Here is a 14,660-nt window from a genome sequence, read left to right on the forward strand (position 1 = left end):
ACTTGCCACTTTTCTTTAATTAAATGCTTGCCAAAGTTAGTTATGTCAATGTGCCTAATTTGTTAGCGTTTTATGAACTAAGTAATGCTTTGCCAAACTTGGGTTCAATTTTTAGTTATAGGAATTAATATATGTTTAGCACATTAGAGCACGTGCACACCTTAGGTTCAATTTTCTGAGGTTCGATTACACCTTAGGTTCAATTTTTTTTAGATGTGTTTGTCTTTGTTCTCTAATTTGTCTTGAGGTTCTCTGATTTGTCTTACTTTCTTGAGGTTGGAATGTTGTAGAGCTAGAAATAACAAGTTATATGTATTGGGAACTTGTTTGTTTTCCACAACTTGTTTTTTGAAGTTGATCATTGTTTATCATCATTTCTTATTAGATTTACAATCATGGATGCACAAAAGTAGGTTATCCAAAGATTATGAATTGGGTGTGGAAAACTTCATAAAATTTGAATTTTCTAATACAAATAGCTCCTATATTCGTTATCCTTGTTTGAAATAGGGAAATTATGAAAAGCATAGTAGCAAGGATATTAGAGATCATTTATATGTCAATGGGATTGATGAAAGTTATAAAATTTGGTTTTGGCATGGGGAAAAACTTCCTAACTCATCATTTTGTGGAGAATCTTCTAAGTTTGACACCCATATGTATGAAGAGACTGATGTTGGAAGTTTAAAAGCAATGGTTGAAGTTGCTTACGAGGAATATTCAAGAGATCCGAATGGATTTGAGAAGTTGCTTAATGATGCTGAAAACCCATTATTCGAAGGGTGCAAAAAATATACTAAAAAAGAGTTGTGTCCTACGAGAGGATATAATAAACTTTTGTAACATGGATGAGGTCAAGACAATGACTTTGGTGACTTACATGGCATAAGTAATGTCATTACTTTTGTAGACTTCAGCTCTGACATTTTTTTCCAATTTTGGTCTTCTATATTTATGTTATAAATTTTTTGTAGGTACTTGCACCCATCCTTTATTGATTCAAAGGAAAGTTCACAATATACTTTTGTATTCATCTCTCATTTCCACTGGACATAACTCTCAAGAAGTTAAAACTCGAAACCTATATAGTAGATTGATGGTCTCAGAAGCAAACCAATTAGTTCTTACTTCTTTTAGTCCTGGGTAAGTTAGAACACGTTTTGTTTTTATTAATTTCCATTAGCAATAAAAAATACTAATTATATTTTATTAACTATTGGTCATTGGGCACTACTTGCTATAAATGCATACGGTGATACTGTGTACTACCACCTAGACTCCATAAGGACAACATCATGGGTAGATATACGATATATAACTGACACGTAAGTTAACCTTTTTCATTTGTAGTGTTCGTTTTAAAGTGTACTCTATTTTAGAATAATTTGTGGTTATTTCTTGAGAAATAAGGCAATTGCGATATTCAATCTCAAAAGAATATTAAAAAAAGCCAGAAGCAAACCTTATGGAGAACAGTAAAGATAAGTATAAATTAACAACGACTACTTATTCATCATATTAAGTAGACATCTGGTGCATAAGGATTACTTCAATCTTATTTACTGGTTTTTTCTCTGTAGTGTCCTCTACAAGTTGGGAGCACCGAATGTGGATACTACGTCATGAGGTATATGAGGGATATTGTGATCAAAAGAAGCATTGTCATCTCAGATTTGGTATGCTATTGTTTTTCGACATTTCAAATAGCATAGAGAAAAATAGAATCCATTATAATATTTGGCTTTTATGTTTATAGATTGATACAAGGAAACAGTACTCAAAAATCGAGTTAGATTAGGTGCGGATAGAGTTGGCTGAATTTTTAGGTTGCTACATGTGATCATTGTTGGTCATTTTGGATGTGTTTGTTCTGGCTGATCAATTTCTAGATTTACTTCATATCCATATAGGTGTAAATATCTTTTGGTATTATTCAAATATGCATAGGGGGAGAGGATAGTTTTGGATTGGTACATGTGTGGGTAGATGGATGGTTTTATTGATAGAAGTTTTGGAAATGTATTTTTTGAAACTTTTCATATTGGGTTGACAAAATTATGTTCCTTATATTGTTTTGGAAGTTTCCATATGAGTTGACTATTAGAATTATGTTGCTTAGGTTGTATATATTGACAATGTTAAAGAAGTTAAGTTTTTATAAAGAGATATTGGTGGTTTTTTGTTGATATATAAGTTTGTCAATGCGTGTATATTATTTATTTGATTGATGAATGTATGTCATATATATACCAAATGTGGCTGTTGGATCAAAATATGAGAGCAATTATAGGTAAAAATGTCAACATTATAGATTTTTCTGAAAAAATCACAAGCAAATTTCTTGACATTTTTCCTTGTCAAGAATGCCCATATTCTTGACTTTTCAAACATGTCACGTATCTGTGTTTCTTGACGTTTTTTAAATGCCAAGTTCACAAAATTTCTTGACTTTTTTTCCTTGTCAAGAATGCGCATATTCTTGACATTTCAAACATGTCACGTGTCTGTGTTTTTTGACATTTTTTAAATGTCAAGTATCACTTTTCTTGACGTTTTTAAAACGTCAAGAAAATCGACATTCTTCACATTGGTTTCTTAACATTGGCTTCCTTGATATTTTAAAAAACGTTAAGAAACACTGTTTTTGTAGTAGTGCGATCGCATAATAAACTATCAAATGATTGCATAACAAATAACTAAATGATCGCATTAAAAACACCTAAATGATCACGTAACAAAAAACTAAATGATCACATTACAAAGAACCAAACGATCGCGTAAACAAAACTAAACGGTCGTTTATGTTCCTCTAACCAATGGTTTAGAAAATACTAAACGCTCGCCTAAAATTATCTAAACAATCGATTTATGAACGAATACATGATCATTTAACAAAAGTTGAGAGATTGTTTAACAAAAGGTAAGCATGAACCCTTTGCGAACCCTAAACGACCGACGAGAACCCTAAACGAATATCAACATGTCTTCAAGGAGAAGAGTCACATACCTTTTAGGTCACAACAAACGGGGAAAAATATGTAAAAATGACCGACGAGAAGGTGGCCAAAACTCAGATGAAGATGGGAGATGACGAGAGAAAACGAGAGAAACTTGAGAGCAAAATCGCACAAAGAGAGATGTAGTGAAAAATGGGGTGAATGACTTCGTAAATCATACGTAAAAAGTCTGAAAGGTTTTTTAAATTGGAGGTAAAATTAGTATTTCATATTGGCAAAAGGTTAGTCATAGATAAGTTTTTAGGAAGAAGTCAATTATAGAAAAGTTTTTGAGATTTGGGTTATTTTGTGAACTTTCTATTAGAAATTCTTTTTTGTCGATGAAGAGGTAATGTTTTTACCTTAAAATCTAAATCTTTATCCATCTTAATTTTAAAAAAAAAAAAAAAATAGTCGAGGAACTATTAAATTCTTGGATTTGCATAAGTTTGGTTAAATCTTTCGTTTTCATCCATTACTTTTTAAACTTATTTAGAGGAGTTGAATAATTAAATTTTAATTAGATGTGAATGTGCAATTTGATTTTTTGTCATGTCTTTCATAACTTCTTTCCTATTTCTATCTTTACGTTTTTTTGTGCCTCCCGAGATTGAAAATTAAGACGGTAATCTCCAACAAAGTTGTAGAGAATATTGGGAATGATATATTCAAAAGGAAAAATAAATAAATAAAATCTGTTTCATTAGAAATGGAAATGTGAAATTAGTGAATAGTAGATATGCAACTGTAAATCAAGAAATTGAAATTACTCTATTTTCATCTAGTAATCCAAGAAATTGATGAACCATTCTCTCTTCATAAATTGAAGTATAATATCATCCAATCTTCTGCGATGAAAGGAAAAATGATAAATATTACGCTCTAATCTCACTTTTGTATCAATTTTATTTCACAAATTTTATTCTAATTATATCATATGTATTATAATTCGATCCATCATTCTAATTTTAATTTTTTCTTTCTTTCTTTACTTTTAGATTTCATGTCAATTGTTAAAAATTAAACTCAATTAGAAGTATATTCATTCAAAAATTTATGTCCCTTTAAAAATTATGTCTCAAACAATTTCAATCATATTCTACATTGAAAATTAATTTCAAACGATAAATATATTGTTCTAAACACTATTTTTTCAATTCATTTCTTGTCAATTCATATACTAGTTATACTAAATATATTCAATCAAAATTTAAAAATCATTAACAAAAAAGGGGCATTGTATTATATTAAAAGGGTAATAAGGGGATAACTTTTATCTTCCCTTCCTGCGCTTATATATCTTAAAATTCTTATTTTACCCTTATTCCATATTTTCTATTTTGTTATCACACCTTTTGAATTCTCCCGGCATCACTTCATACAAACACATCCCTTTATAAAATTGCACACTTCATATGGACACATTCTTTCACGTTATAACTACAAAATTTTCAAATAATAAATACAAACTTTTCTACCTTTATCTGGCCTCATATCTCCATTTTCATAATGTTATCTAAAGAATTCTAGAATCGAGTTTCATTCATCTCGATTGCATTGGTTGCTTTTTTAGTGGGTTTCTATTGTTACCAACACCCAAGGCTGAAGTTCTCTTGATCAAGATGAGTTTCTTCACTTTTTTCTTTTGGGAAAGAAAGAGAACAAGGGAGGATGTATATTAAAAAAGACTGAAAAAATATGATACACTGATCAATTAATATCAAGTCGTAGAAAAGGAGAAGAGAAATAATAGAAATTTGTTATGGTGGATTTGCTTTGAGATTTACTTGGTCATTGAGATATTATACCCATCTTTAGATATATAAATGGATAAAATAAATATATTTTACTAAATATATAAGTTGTGAATCTCTAGAATATATGTATTTGGTTAGGTAGCTTTTTGAATCTTTCCTAAGTTTTTTCTTATTTCTTTCCCCAATATTTTTTTCTTCTCTTCGTTTTTTGATTCTTGGTTCAGTCACATCGGACACATTAGGCCACATCGATATCCTCTCTTCCACTGTCATGCCGTCGTTGAACTAATCCATAACAAATTAACTAATGTGAGGATGCAATCTCAAATTTTAGGTGAGTATCATGTCTAAATTTATTGATTTTTTCCATTTAATTTTACATTCATTTTTTATGTGGAAATTTTTAGTGACTACTATGTTTTCCATCCCTCCATTTTGAAACTTTTAGAAAACCAAATCTTTATAAAACAAAAACAAAAACAAAAAAAATTAATTCCAGCAAATTAAACATCTCTTCCACAACATTCATCTTCATGGTTTAAATTTTCCACTCCCATTTGTACTAAAAGAAACATCTCTTCTGCAAGCAAGGTAATAACCAATTTTTACAATTTTTTTTTTTTTTTTTTTTGCCTTTTTATATGAATTCTAAGGAGACGACTATAAGTTTTTTTTTTTTTCAAGTTGCTAAATGGGTCTTCTCCAAATTGGCCAATTATTTAATATATGAAGTAGAATTTATAATGAAAAAGAAGAATAAAAAATACACAAGAATTGAGTCTTTTGAGAAGAAATGAAAATAAGTTTGAATGGAGAAAAGAAGACCAATAAGAGATGTGAAAGTAAAGAAGAAGATTCAAGGGAGTGTTAACAATTATATTGTTTTATAAGGTAATAGCAATATAACTATAACGTTTTTAAAAAATTGCAAATATAGTCAAGTCTATCAACGATAGAACGATAGACCCCAAGTCATCGTTGATAGATCCCTGATTATTTTATATTCATAAATATAACAAGCAACCTTGTAGAAGACATGAAATAAAGAATACCACAATTTTATTCATTACCACAATTGTAGGAAACTTTTTAATTTTTAAGTGCACATACAATTAATGAGTATCTTCCTTTTCAACCATAAGAAATATTCATAAATTTGTCGCATTTTTAAATTATAATGTTAATTTTGAGCATGTAGGCTTGGTTAGTTCGTGAAATTTTATATTATTGTTATTTTATTATTGTTAGTTAGATCTTTGATTAGATTTCTAATTTATTAAAATCTTAAATATCTTATTTATATGTTCGGATCAAAATATTTATTTGGTTTTCATGTGTTTGAATTTAACATTTTTTTTTATTCATTATGTTAGGAGAACTACTCATGACAACAATAGAAAACAATAGAAAACAACGTAATCAAATTTGATAGATTTAAAAGATCTAAAATAAATGTATTAGTATATATCATACATATCTCTAACTTTTTATCTTAATTTATTCTCAAATTTACTCTAATAATAAGAGTTGTGCTATTTTTTAGGAAGAAAATATGTTAGGTTGAATCACACAAACATACTAGCAAAACTAACAATCATCAAAATTTATGTGTTCCAAATATCCAAAAAAAACTTGCAAACTCATTTTATATTGTTGTGAATTAATCTAAAATAAGATATATATAGTGTTGACCATTAATTATTTTATTTTAATTCTCATGTTAGATCTTTGTTATTTAAACTCAATAAAATCTAACTTCATTTGCGTAACACAGGCAGTTAGAACAATCTAATCCCCTTCCTTTTTTTTGAGTGGAATTGGCTGTTATCAAGCCAGATTTATTCTCTTTATCACATAAAGTCTTGAAGCTCACGGAGCAGTAAGGTTGAGTCCAACCGAGGTTCATCAACCACTTACGATATTTGATCAGAAAGTTCTTCCCCTACGACTACCTTGTTACGAACGAGCTACCAAGTTCACACTTTACCAGACACGATCTCGATCTTCCAAAGAACAAGGATTTTTTCGAATAATCCAATTCCCTGTAGATCCACTCTTTTTCCTATTCAAAGATCAGCCTTTTGTTTCTGTGTTTTCACATCAAGAATACTTTACAGATGAAAAGATGTGAAAAACGGCCAATTATTAATGGAATTCCTTGTCGGCTCTCTTCGATTCCTAGCTCTACCGTATCTTTTGTTTCATTTCTTCTAAGTTCATTTGTTCTTAACGGTTCATAAACAAAATTGATGTTTTATTTTATATCTATGAATGTCTAGATCAGCTTATGCATACATCAACTAATCTCACGGGACAACCCGTCGGGTGTTAAGGAAACTCGAAAATTAATTCCTAAGTAGGTAACCACCATGGATTGAACTCTTAATAGAAAAAATAAATCTGATGTTCTAAAATTTTTTTTAGCTAGTACTTACTAAAAATACACAATAAATCAATAATTTTCTTTTCTCAAACGGCGTCAATGTGTCGCCCGATCATTGACGCCATTCGGGGGAATATAACAAGTTCCAACACAAGGAAGTTCAATATATTCAGAAGACTGAATCGAATAGGATAAAAAAAAAAAACCTCTATTTTTGCAAATATTTTCTGGACAAATCGATTTTTGCAAAATAAAATTGCAATCGGCCCTATTTTTATACTTAATCCTAAATATTGCAATAGGTTATAATTTCAACCCTTATTAATGTTTTGGGAGTACTTTGATAGAAATTGAAAGTTAGATCAAAATTGATATAGCTGGACAAATTTAAGAGTGAAGATGGATGTTTTAAGGGGCAAATGTGCATTGTATTTTAACATATGGTTTATATTCTTTTTCTTTCTCTCAACTTTTAATTTGAAAATTTTGTTAGAGTGAGCTTAGTCTAATGTAATTGACGTGCACAACTTTTTTTGAGGTGTCCGATCCCCATCCCATAAATTATTGTATACAAAAATGGAACATTTTGTTATGTACAAAATTCACATAGATTTACTGTTTACTTGATAAAGTCAACATGAGCACAACTGACATTATGTATTATAGATTTTGAAGTTTAAGATTCAATCACCCACCCTATATATTGTAAATAATAAATAAATAAAACCTTTTGTAATATATATTTTAGTTTATTGACCTTATGATTGAAAATAAGAATTTAAAATTTTCTACTATCATCTCTTCTAAATTTTTGAAATGTTTAGTTTTTAGTCTTGGATGTTAAAATTTGATCCGAAAAGTTTCATTTGATAAATTTCTTTCGAGTTGAATTAAAAGATGAAATTTGTGTTGCAACTTATGGGTAAAAATAAGAAGACAGATAATATTATTTATATCCATGTTCAAAATTAAAAATCATTTTTACCATTTTTTTAATCTCAAATGATTTCGTTAAAATTATTTACATAAATAATTTTTATGTGATTGATATTCTAAATTATGTCACATACAGTGGCCAAATGCACGTAGGGTAGGGATAGCAAAATTTTTAGTAGCTCTCCGACCCAACCGAAACGGGAAATCCTCTATTTGACCAGATACGGGAGTCAAATTGGAGATTTAAATTGAATGGCCGATCAAAGACTCAGGAGGGAACAGGGCCTCACCCCCAACTAGATCCCTGACTCCACCCTATTGCTATCTCTAACGTGTAAGAGGCCAAGGGATAGATGCCCTTCAAATTATCGTTTTTTATATTTTTAATATAAATTGCAAGTAATAATTACTAGTATATATAAAATTAAATTCACGATATTTATCAAAATCTCTCCATGATGCATTGGTATTGGGGCACACCTAACGTGCATGTTGCCATTAGTAAAAGAATTTTATTTTAAAAAAATGAAGTTTTTGTTAAGTTTCTCGGTCAAAAAACATTCTATTGAAAATATAACATTTATCTTTTATTTTACATAATTTTCACGTTTACATTACTTGGATAGATATTTTAAAGAAAAAATAATGGAGATAGAGATTATATACTCGTTGTCTTCAATAATATTGTAGGTATAGTATCCCTGTATAAAACTCTTTGATTTGCCATTGGTCACATGTATCTTTCAATTTCCACTAATTCTTATTTTAAAATGAATATTTTTTATAAAAAAACTCCCGCAAAAGGAAAATATTTTCATAGTTTTAAGAGAACAATTAAAATCTCAGCAAACTTGGGATGTTTGTGTATAATTCAACCAAAAAAAGGAAAAAGAAAAAGAAAAAAGAATTTAAGAGTTGCTAAGAAGTGGGAAAAAAACTTGTTTCATGGATACTTTGTGTATGGGCCAAAAGCTCTCAATAGTAGAGCCCAATACATAAGGATGGTTGGGGCTTTTAACCATTATAAAAGCCCAAAAAACATCTGAAGAAGGGGGCCGAATCCTGGTCTAAATGGGCCTATTAGGTAATTCTCATAGAAAAATCAGACTTTATGCCAAAAGAACTTGAAACTATATCATATTTTCAAGAACTGACAAGAGAAATAGCAAAATTTAAAGTTTTATTTAAAAAAAATGATAAAAATATTTTAAAATTGTAAAAATAGAAAAATAAATTTAAATAATAGAAAATACAAATTGGTAAATGACCAAACTACCCCAGAGACTAATAAATTGAATACAAATAGACAATGCTTAAAAAACAATTCGAAAACTGCAAATACATTCTATCTAAATTTCTAGAAGAAAAAAAAATACAATCTCAACTAAAAACTAAAAAATAAATAGCATGGTCAAAATCTTATAAACGGTTCGAAAATCTAAAAACTCGCCAATATGGTCACCATCGAGAAACAATTGGCGGTTGTTTCTTCAATGAACGACCACGATGTTGTGTCTGTGGTGTGATGGTCACTGATGGTGACATGTGGCTACTTAGAGAACCAGTCGATGATGAGCAAAAGAAGATTTGACAATCATGCAAACCAAAATGTAGTAGAGAGAGTGATGGTGAGAGAAGAACAAATTGAAGGTTCTAAAGGAGATGACCCAAGATGCGGCTGTGATGAGAAGAGTATGCTAGCATAGATTTTAGAAGAAGTTGTGGATGTGTTATGGCTACAAGTTTGATGCAAATGGGAAATAGGAAAGAGAGAAAGAAAAGGATGAGATAAGAGGGAGGTAAAGTAGAATTAAGATTTTTAAAATATATAGGGTGGAAAATTTTTGGATTTTTTTTCACAAATTATAAATATATTGAAACTTTGGAAATAAGGGTTAGGTTTTTTTTTTCTTTTAAAAAAAGAAAATATAAAATAAATCTTCTCAAAATAATAAATAAGTATATAAATATGTTTTATATACCAATGATATATTGTTATATCATTAGATTACATTTTAAAAAGTATAAACTATATCAATAGTAATAATATACACACAAAAAAATAATATAATAACAAAATATATGTACAAATAAAAAAAAGATAGAATCTAATAACAAAAGATAGATTCAAATAGATATTCTTGGGGGAAAATCTGGAAGAAACTCTAATTTAAATCCGGAAACACAAAAAATAAAGGTTAAAATTGCATAACTTTATATCTTCATGTTACAATTATACCGTAAATGTATATTAGTTAATTTTCAGAGCCCATCAAAGACAAACTGAAAATACATTTAATTTTATATAACATTTTGAAGCGGATAACAACATGTTTAAACTAATGAAAAAAGATATAGATAAAACAACAAAAAATTAAAACAATTGAAAAATAGTTAGATAAACCAAAATTGATAATAATGTAGTTGAAGAGAATGTTCAGTTTATGCCGAATTATTATTCAAACATATATTGTATTTTCAACATTACAGATACATTAGAAAATAGTCAACTACCACACATAAATCATAACTCCAATTCTCTGGCGTTCCCTACAACTGTGAAAGTTCTGATTTATTGTAGTGTTTAACTCTGATTCTCTCTGATGAGCAATATTTCATCTTCTTTGGTTGAAAAATAAAATAAGTTGATTATAATAATGAAACAAAGGAAGATTGAACTCGTTCTTGAGGGAGGGCAGTTGTTATTGAGGAAGGACAGATTGTTCTTGAGGGAGGGCAGTTGTTCTTGAGGAAAATCAACAATTATCCTGTATACAGAGCTCATTCTTGTTTATGATTCTATATTTATCAAGTATTTGTAGTTTCATTAATAACAACAACTACAAATCAGACAAAGACAATTCATGTATTTTGAATATTTGTTGGTTTTGCCATTTTTCAGAACGAAATTCTAAATTTTTTCATACGTTCCAATTTCCCTATTTTCAAATTTGTATAAGATAAAATAATCTATTATCGGTATATTTTAGGTATTTATTAAAATTTTTCATATTACCAAAATACCCTAAAATGTAATAAATGAATTAGCTCACATATAATGTAAAATTATTTTTCCTTGGAAAACGTTTTCCATTAATGATAATTTCATGTTTTTATTTTTATTTCGTATTAAGTGACCAATCAATTTTATTTTTTCCTTCCATGTTTCAATAATATATACTTTTTTTTTTTTAATAATGTGTATTATTTTCCTTTCTTCATCACAATTTTGCCGTGTCTCAATTTTCCTTCCTCATTTTGTTTTTCCATTGTATCTCTTTCGAAATGTTAGTTCTTCATTTTTTATGTATATGATATCTATAGAGAAGGCCTTATTTCATTTATGAATTTGAGTCATAATTTGTCTTCATATTGTGATATATACCTAATAATTATATCAATACTATGTTTATTATGTAATAGATACTTCATATTTTCATATCATACTAATTCTAATATGATAGTACTTGGTGTAGTTTGATATTATATAATATATACCCATATTTTTATACTATTTTCATTTTTGTTAATACATGTATTTCACCTACTTTGCACATGCACTATATAGTTATTATTCTCAAAGATATATTTGTTCATCATCAATGTCATGTTTTTTCGCAAAAATATTTTTGTCATATATATAACTCCCCATAGTAAATATCAATTTATACCCCTAAACTTTAGAGGTTGTATCAATTTATACCCTAAATTAATAATTTTATCAATTTAAATCTTGAACTTTGTGAGTTATATTAATTTAAACCTCAAATTAATAATTATATCAATTTAAACCATGAACTTTTAGGGTTATATCAATTTAAACCCTGAATTTTCATAAATGTATCAATTTAAACCCTTCATTATGTGTCATTTGAATAAACATAGTGTAAGACTTGTAATTTTATCAACTAAACCACTAAACTTCCATAAGACTTGTAATTAAGACTCCGTTTGATAACCATTTGGTTTTTTGTTTTTATTTTTAAAATTTAAGCTTATTTCATCAACATTTCTTACAATGATTGTCATCTTTTTTAGTACAATGGTTGAATTCATAGCTAAATTTAAAAAACAAAAACAACTTTTTAAAAGCTACTTTTTATAGTTCTCAAAATTTGGCTTGATTTTTTAAACCACCCATAAAAAGTAGATAACAAAGGGAGATATTTAGATAGTGTCCATAGGCTTAATTTTAAAAAATAAAATGATTACTAAATGGGGCCTAAATGTTTTGCATGATATTTTTCAAACTAAATCTAAAGAAATGTATAAATTGATATAATTATAAAAGTTTAGGGTTTAAATTGACATACTTAAAAAGTTCAGGGTTTAAATGGATACAATTACTAGTTTTATGGTTTAAATTGATACAACTCCCAAAATTTGGGGTTTAAATTGATAACAACCTCAAAAGTTCAGAATTTACATTGTTCCAATAATTAGTTTTGAGTTTAAATCGATACGATCCCTAAAATTCAGGGGTATAATTGAAATTTGCCCTATTAGATATACCCTTACATTTTAGGAAATATGACTATAGCACGAACTCTTGAATTTTAGTTATGTACGAGATAGGTGATGCAAATAATTCCAATATTGAGTTATGTACCAAAATACAAGATATTTTTGTCCACACACTCTAAAGTCCTGAATTTTGATTTTCAAAATTATATTTTTTTTCCCTTCATTTATTACGAAGACTCGTTCAATTAATTACCTTACATTTATTTTCATTCTATTGAATTGAAGTTTTAGCTTAATTATTATGAAATTTTATTAAAAAGTTGTTGAATCAAGAAACTTAAAATTTATCTCATATAACAAAAACTTTGTGTATTTTATCCCTCGCTCTAAACAATATCAAAATGTATACCAGTCTATGAATAAGATATTTGAAAATAGAATGTCTGAGAATAAAAAATGATTGTGTTTGGATGTGTATAAAAAATGCTATCAAAATTTTATTTATAAAAATTATGCTTGTATTTAATTTAAGTTTGTATTTAATTTACGAAACTAAGCAAGAAAATCTTATATAATTTTAATAGATTAATTAAATAATCGATAAATTTAATTTAATATATTGATAAAATTTAATTAATTAAGAATTAATAATAATTTTAATTACAAATATGTAAGAATGGGGTAATTTATAATTAAAGTTAGCCAATTAATATATTTAAGGATTGTGATATTAATTATAATCTAATATTTAATCATTTTTATAATTAATTAAGTTTAGTATTAGTAATTTTGATTTTAATTAAATAATATAAGAAAATATATTTTAATAAACAATGTATTGTATAAAAAGTAACAAATGAGATAAAAATATGATATATTAATAAAGAATACTGATTTTTTTTATAAATATGATATGTTAATAATGAATGAAGTAATATAAATTAATCACAATAAATAATTAATAATGATTATATGTTCTAATGAAGGATCAAATTAAAACTAATCTCAATAAATAATTGGTTGATTATTAAAAAAAAATAAAGTAATTAATTATTGTTATTGAAAAATGAATATTTGTACTAACTAAATTTAACTAATCTTAGTTTACTAATTAAATAGATTTAAGATATTGTTAACTAATCAATTAATAATTCATGTAGAAAAGTAATGGGTCCGTCACATGGATGACCCAAAAATTAAGCAAAAAATGTGAAATGATCCGATTTCTGGAAAAAAAATGCCAAATGACCCTTTGCTAACGTCAAATTCGAGTGAAATTACAAAAATATACTCGCACGCACATAGAAAAGTAGTATCGTTCTTGCTTGTCTCGCTCTCTCTTCTTTTTTCACTCACAAATCACTATCTCTATCGCTCTAACTCGTCTCGCTCTCTCTTCGTTTCATCACTCAAAAAATCACTCCTCTCTCTCGTCTCTTGCTCACTAGAGTTGGTCGCATCGGAGCTGCTCGCATGGACTCATCATGCCAGAGAAGAAGAATTAAACGAACGGAGGAGAATAAATTGGAGAAGAAGACGACGATGTGCAGAGGAAGATTTCTCCCACCAAAGAAGAGGAAAAAGAAAAAAGAAGAGCAATAATGTAACTTCACGTGGTCATGACATTAGTAAAGGGGCATTTGACATTTTTTTCAAAAACTGAGTCATTTGCCATTTTGGACCTTTAAAATAGGTCTTTTGAGCAATTAATTCAAAAGTAATTGCATTCATTTAATAAATTTTTATTATAAAAATAAATTAAGTAAATATTTTAATAGACTGCTGTTGATTTATAAAAATGCATATTTTTATTAATTTTTTTAAATTAATATTAATTAATTAATTATATTCTAAATGAAATTATATATAAAATGAAAAATAGATGGGGAGGGGAAAAGAGAAAATCCACCATTTTGAAAATGAATATAAAACTCTGATTTATAATAAATGAGAATGTCGACTCCTAAACAGTTTTAAATACCAATGTCCAACTTACAACGTACCAGTTGAGTTTGGATAGACTAGAAGTGCAACCCCTTGCTAGCTTAAAGTTGGTCAATTGGATTCCATAGGAATTAATATCACATTCTCGACTTAATTACCATCTTTGTGTTATTTTAAGTG

The 14,660-nt window shown here is 27.9% G+C and overlaps 1 pseudogene; it reads left to right on the forward strand.

The window, feature by feature from the left end:
- Positions 1-657: 657 nt before the first annotated feature.
- Positions 658-1,840, forward strand: LOC150030377 (uncharacterized; annotated as a pseudogene).
- Positions 1,841-14,660: the final 12,820 nt, after the last annotated feature.

The sequence above is a fragment of the Benincasa hispida genome, unplaced genomic scaffold (genome assembly GCF_027475165.1).
Source record: "Benincasa hispida cultivar pf3 unplaced genomic scaffold, pf3_genome.v1.1 HicScf255, whole genome shotgun sequence".
Taxonomy (NCBI): Eukaryota; Viridiplantae; Streptophyta; class Magnoliopsida; order Cucurbitales; family Cucurbitaceae; genus Benincasa; species Benincasa hispida.